Source organism: Lynx rufus, unplaced genomic scaffold (assembly GCF_022079265.1).
Source record: "Lynx rufus isolate CCGP_SWC_20201006 ecotype Redwood Valley unplaced genomic scaffold, mLynRuf1.p SCAF_2, whole genome shotgun sequence".
NCBI classification, from domain to species: Eukaryota; Metazoa; Chordata; class Mammalia; order Carnivora; family Felidae; genus Lynx; species Lynx rufus.
Window position 1 is genome coordinate 92,022,040 of NW_025814834.1, and position 6,000 is coordinate 92,028,039.

Here is a 6,000-nt window from a genome sequence, read left to right on the forward strand (position 1 = left end):
AAGCTAAGAGATGGTAAAGAATATTTACCGTCCCAGGTACTGTTGTATTTTACCTGCATTAAGTTATGCAATTATCACTACCATCTTATCAAGTATATCACTATCCCCATTTTATAGTTGTAAGAATACTGAGGCATAAAGAGATTAAGTAACTTGCCCAAGGCCAGAGCTGGTAAATGGCAAGGCTGGGGTTTGGATCCTGGCAGTTTGGCTACATCTGAGCTTTGAACCATTAGGCACCATTTCTCTCAAGAATAAACAGGATGATAATTTGAAATATTCCACCTTTCCCATTATGGCAGCGGAGATGTAATTTCCCAAGGTATAAACCTTTTATTACTTAAATTTTCTAAGAAACAGTGGATTCTGAAGCTGCAAGGAAAAATCGGGAAGACAAGTACTATAAAGGATATCTAGGCCCAAGATTATTCAAATATAGACAAAGAACCAAAACCCTAAAAAGTATGGCTGAATGACACAATTCACAGAGAAAGAAGCCAAAAGTTAGGCCAAGCAAAAGGTGAATCTTATGTGTACCGAATCTACTGCTCTGAAGGAGAAAACTCGATCATTCCCTTCCCTTTATTCAGCACACATAGGCTCAAGAGGAAGAAGAGTTAACAGAAAGGATAGCACAAGGGAATAAAAGGGGAAAGTGAAGACTTGGACCCTGAATCACAGAGTTAGCTTAATGTAACCTGGTGAACCTGAAAGAGAATCTGTGACACTGCAATGTGTGCTTGGAGGGAGAGGTAGGTTGCATGAACACCGCAGTAAACACTGAATGGTCCGGCTGGAGAGCGGAGAATTTACCCTAAAATGGGCTTAATGGGAATAACTTCACACATACATATGTTTCGGATGAGAGGTGTGGGTGAGGACGCTGGGGGGTGGGGTGGGGTTGGGGCTTCCCTCTCTGGGCTGTACTCCCGGTGGGGAAAATAAAAGGGCGGGAGTGGAGGTACACAGGTATAGAGGAGGCCGACTGGAGAAGGAAAGGGGCGAGGCTTGTGGAGGAAAGTCTAGGGGATCCTGGTAGGCGGAGGCTGGGAAATCGATGGGGGGGGGGGGCGGAGGATCGCCAGGGGAAGCAGAGACTAGCGAGGGGGAGGACGGGCCCGGAGGGCGGAGGGTGGGGCTGGGGCGGAAGGCAGCCCTGAGAAAGGGAAGGCACGCCGCCGGAGCAGGGGTCCCGGGCCAAAAGGGATGGGGGCGCAGTGAGTGAGAAGAAAGCCGCCTCGCTCCAGCGCAGGCGAGTGGGAGGGGTGAGGGGTTGGAGGAGCAGGCGACCGAGGTGCGGCGGGGACCTCGGAGGGGGAGGGGCACCTACCCTGACGTGCGGGGCGGCGGCGGGCAGTCCCGGCAGCGGCTCCTCTCCCGCTGAGGCGGCGGCTGCGGCGGCGACGGCAGCGAAGGTGATGGCGGCGAGTCCCTGTGGCGGCCGCCTCCACCGAGCCGCATCCCTCCTCCCCGGCCCGCCCTGCTTCCCTATCTCCCGCTCCTAAACTTCTTCCCCGGGATAAACAAACCCGCCGCCAGGGGCGGCCGCCTCCGCTGCTCCCGCCCCCGCGCAGCCCCCCCTTCCCGGCCCCGGGCCCGTCCGGGCTCCGGCTTCCGAGTTGCGACTCCAGCCCCAGCCCCAGCCTGCGAGGGCGCGTGCGCGCGGCGGCGGCGTGGGCTCGCAAGGCTCTTCCTCCCTCCCTCCCGCGCCGGGCACTTCCGGGCCGGCCCGGATCCGTCGCCGGGTTTTGGAAGCCACCGCCGCTCCCTGCGCCAGGCGCTGGGCTCTCAGCAGGGCGCGTCCGCCCACCGGCCGCTGTGGAGAGGATGAGTTACCTCGCCTGGCGGGGATCTCCTTCGACCCTGCCTTAAACTTTCCTTACCTAAAAAGCCCACTGATAACGCCTCTTAAATCGAGAGACGTAGGGTGCGAAAGGAGGCCAACTGTTTCTCCGTACGATTTCCTTGAGGTTGTAGCAGACTAGAAAGCCAATATGCAACTTTTACTGAACCCTTGTTGCGAGCCCGTAACTATGTGAAGGGCTAGAACAAAAACAGCAGTGTACGTCTCCAGCTAGAAATACAGACAACTCCGCGTAGGCAAATGAAGTGCCACAGTGGAACGGTTTTCGGTTAGAGAAGATGAGCCTCAAAAGGAAGTCTCAGGCCTAGGAAGGGAGGGGGTCCGCCGAGAGGCAGCCGAGGTTGTTTGCAAAGCACTGAACAGGTGGCATCCCATGACTGACGTGGGTAAATTATGCTGTATCTAAGCAAATGTCTGAAGAGATGAGACTGCCTTATGGAGTTTAAAGAAAGGTGAAAACAGAACGTCATTCAGCATTCGTGAGAGAAAACTTGTAGCTGCCAAGAATATTCTCCTTTAAAGAGGTTTGAGGGACCAAAGCAGGCACGAATATCATTGAAGGACCCCCGCCCCCATTCCTTTCACTTTAACTGCGCATCCGTGAACTGTTTACCTCCTTTCCCCCAAAAAAAGAGAGGTGGAAGAAAAACATTATTTTGAGCACTGTAATCAAAGACCTGTACGATCTTTTTAAATCCTCTCAACTTCATTGCAGTTCCATGGTGGAGATTATTCCCACCTTACAGATAAAGCAACTGAGGATCAGAAGTAATAAGTAACTCATTCAAGGGTGAGTGGAGTTTGAATACTGGGAAAGCAGCTTTCCCTCACTTCAAATTAATACTACTTTAACTACCTTATTCAACGTATTTAACACCCAAAACGTGTGGGATACAACCAGCATCAAAGATTTTCAGAAAAAAAGGTAAGATCAGCATAACCATAAAATTCAAAATTGACTTAGCCAAAAGTTAAAAAGCAGAAGTGGAAGTGACCGTTATTATGCTAGGGACTGGCGGGGAGAGGAAATATTAGTGAAAAAGTTCACGTCCAAACATAAAGAAAAAAGTTAAAACTAGTTGCTGTACTCTTGTAGGTCTCTGTTAACTTTATGATATGTGACAGTGAAAATTATGTATAATTTTTGCCCAGGCCTTATAGCTCTTTCAACCCCTTAAGATTCTGTCACACCCTCTCTTCCACTGATCACTCGTTGTTAGGCACTAATGCATGTAATATACACAATCAATCAAATTATAGTAAATCCTTGAGGTAGATTTTCAGTTGGGAATTAAGAAATGAGTGGGTACTTGGCTTACCTTTGACACTTGACTGGGTTCTAGTTAGGGGTGATTTTACTATAAGGATGTCAAATAGCTCCTCACAGTATTCTCATAGAGTCCTTTCCCTAGGCTTGATCTCTGTGTAGTGTTATGACATACCATTCTTTTTCTTGGTGACTTCAGCTTCTGATAAAGAATAAATATGGGGGCGCCTGGGTGGCGCAGTCGGTTAAGCGTCCGACTTCAGCCAGGTCACGATCTCGCGGTCCGTGAGTTCGAGCCCCGCGTTGGGCTCTGGGCTGATGGCTCAGAGCCTGGAGCCTGTTTCCGATTCTGTGTCTCCCTCTCTCTCTGCCCCTCCCCCGTTCATGCTCTGTCTCTCTCTGTCCCAAAAAAAATAAATAAACGTTGGAAAAAAAAAAAAGAATAAATATGGCTTGTAACTAATGCTAATAATAAAACTGTGATGGTTTGGCAAAGTAAAAAATGGCTCTACGGTCAATAAGCTTGGATTAAAGCTTGTTCTATAGTACCAGTTCCCTAAAGAACTACCTTTCTTGATTTGATTTCGAAGTTATTGGATACCTATTGAAAAACTACACTATTCTAGGCTATAGTTTATTGCCGCCATAAGTGGTTTTTATACAGGTAAGTAACAGTTTTATCACTAGTATAGAGGATAGTATGCTTCCACCGGTCATTTATCAGGTTTGCATTGCTTGAGGCATTAACCATTAGGGTCATCCAATTCCTTAGACAACAGGAAACTTTTGGTACTCATTTTTCTGTTCGTTGTCAGTTTTCTATAGAAAACCATCCAGGTTCCTCAGTGGACAACTTAGAAGTTCTACTTATTGTAATTAATAGGTTGGCAGTTAGTAAAGATCAGGAGAATCATTTTCTGAGCTTCATGAGCACAGATCAGAACTTGCCTATGGATCTTCTTGACCCAACTCTATGGGGCTCATCTGAAGAGCCAACCAAGCATCCCACTTTGATAGTTTAGTGACTGCAGCATTTTATTCCTCTTTTGTAAATTCAGAGATGCTCCCATTTCATGACTGGGTAACCATACAATGGACTGACCACTGCCTTCCATACTACCACCTGTTTTGTACTATCATTTTCCAATTCTAGGTGTTAAAAACTAAAGCATGCAGTGGCAAACAGTTTGCAAATTCATTACTATATTGGGTTTAGAGTCCAGACAGTAGTAACATGCGTTTTAGCAAACACAAGATAATTCATGAATCCTAAGTGAGGTACTCTCTGTGCTTCCCTGGACATTTTGCTATTACCCTCACCCTTCCTAAAGTGGTCCACCAAACTCTTCTCTCCTAGTGAGCTGGCTTCCCCATATTTTTCTATTATCCCTTCCTATCTTGAATTTTCTTCAAGGGAACCAAACTCATGCCTTACTTTCATAAACTAATACTTGTGATCAAACATTTAACATAACATGTAGCTTTTGGAATTTATTTTGAAAGAAAAGAACTTGGTTGTTAATTATTTATTACTGTTATAAACTTTAGCTTCTTTATTTGAAAGAAAACACTAAAGCTCTTGTTTAATAACTTGTGAGTTATTTTACATGTAATTTCATTTTCTCTCACCATGTCTCCATTTCTTTGTTTTTTTACCTTGCTTGTGAATTCCTAGTTTTGTAGTACTTTTGCATTATATGATACTCATCTATTAAAGATCTGAAAACTTGGGGTACCTTAGTGGCTCAGTTGGTTAAGCTTCCGACTTCAGCTCAGATCATGATCTCACAGCTCACGAGTTCGAGCCCAGCGTCGGGCTCTGTGCTGACAGCTCAGAGCTGGAGCCTGTTTTAGTTTCTGTGTCTTCCTCTCTCTCTCTCTCTCTCTCTCTCTCTCTGCCCCTCCCCATGCTCGCTCTGTCCCTCTCTCTCTCTCACAAATAAGTAAACATTAAAAAAATTTTTTTTGAGGATCCAAAAACTTTAGAATTCTAAATTAATACTTAAAACCCTTGTGTACTGATGCCTATAGCAAGAAAAGATCAGTAAGTTTGATATACTTATTATTGAAAAATCATTCCCAGAAAACTGAGATAGGACCCACCCAGAATTATGAGAACAGTATCATTTTTGTTTAAGTCCTTCCTTGGCACCTTTTTTTTCATGTCCCCAGCCACATGATGTCAACTATTTCAGGATACTCTCTTGTTTCAATTTAATATGCATTCATGTATTTAATGCTTTGGTCCTTTGGCTAATCTATGAGGTCTCCTATAAGAGATGATTTTTGCTGATTTTCTTCTATCACCATTTGAAGAATAAGCGTTGAGTTGCAGTTCACTGGTTGGCATTGTTACATTTTATAGCCACTCAATTAAATATTAATTTTAATCAGTTTTGAAACATTGTGAGGCTCTTAAAACATTAGTTATCCCTAGATTCTGGATCACTAATACCCAATGAATGAGAAAGAGCAATACTATACCTCTACCTAGGCAATAAATGGTCTTGGAAAAACCTTGGTTACCCTATATACAAGTTCTCTATTTACAACTATTAATAAGGAGAAAAACAACAAAAATGATCTCTGTGACAGGATTATCCAAAGCTTCTATAGCATCCCTCCAGGCATTCCCTGAGAACTTGCTCTCTTCAAGGTTACTTACAGCTGCTGGAAATCATTTACTGTGCCAGGATCCAGGCGGCTGCTGCTGCCATGATCTAGTAGTCCCTAGTGACCTCTGTCTTCTTCAGCTTGGCTAGCTAAGCTCTTTCTCCTCTGCTGGTGTCCTGGCCCTGCCCCTGCTCTGCTCTCAGGTAACTTGAGAAGTTGTGGTTGATTCTGGACCTTGGAAATAGTCCCAAGGGAA

The 6,000-nt window shown here is 45.3% G+C and overlaps 1 protein-coding gene across 2 annotated transcripts in view; it reads right to left on the reverse strand.

Annotated features, from left to right (window-relative positions):
- SPOPL (speckle type BTB/POZ protein like) overlaps positions 1-1,600 on the reverse strand; it is a 79,856-nt gene extending 78,256 nt beyond the window's left edge. The window contains exon 1 of one of the 2 annotated variants that reach the window (XM_047082986.1): positions 1,331-1,600. The gene's annotated coding sequence lies outside the window, so the exon portion shown is untranslated. The remainder of the gene's footprint in view (positions 1-1,330) is intronic. The other variant, XM_047082985.1, reaches the window with a different exon arrangement.
- Positions 1,601-6,000: the final 4,400 nt, after the last annotated feature.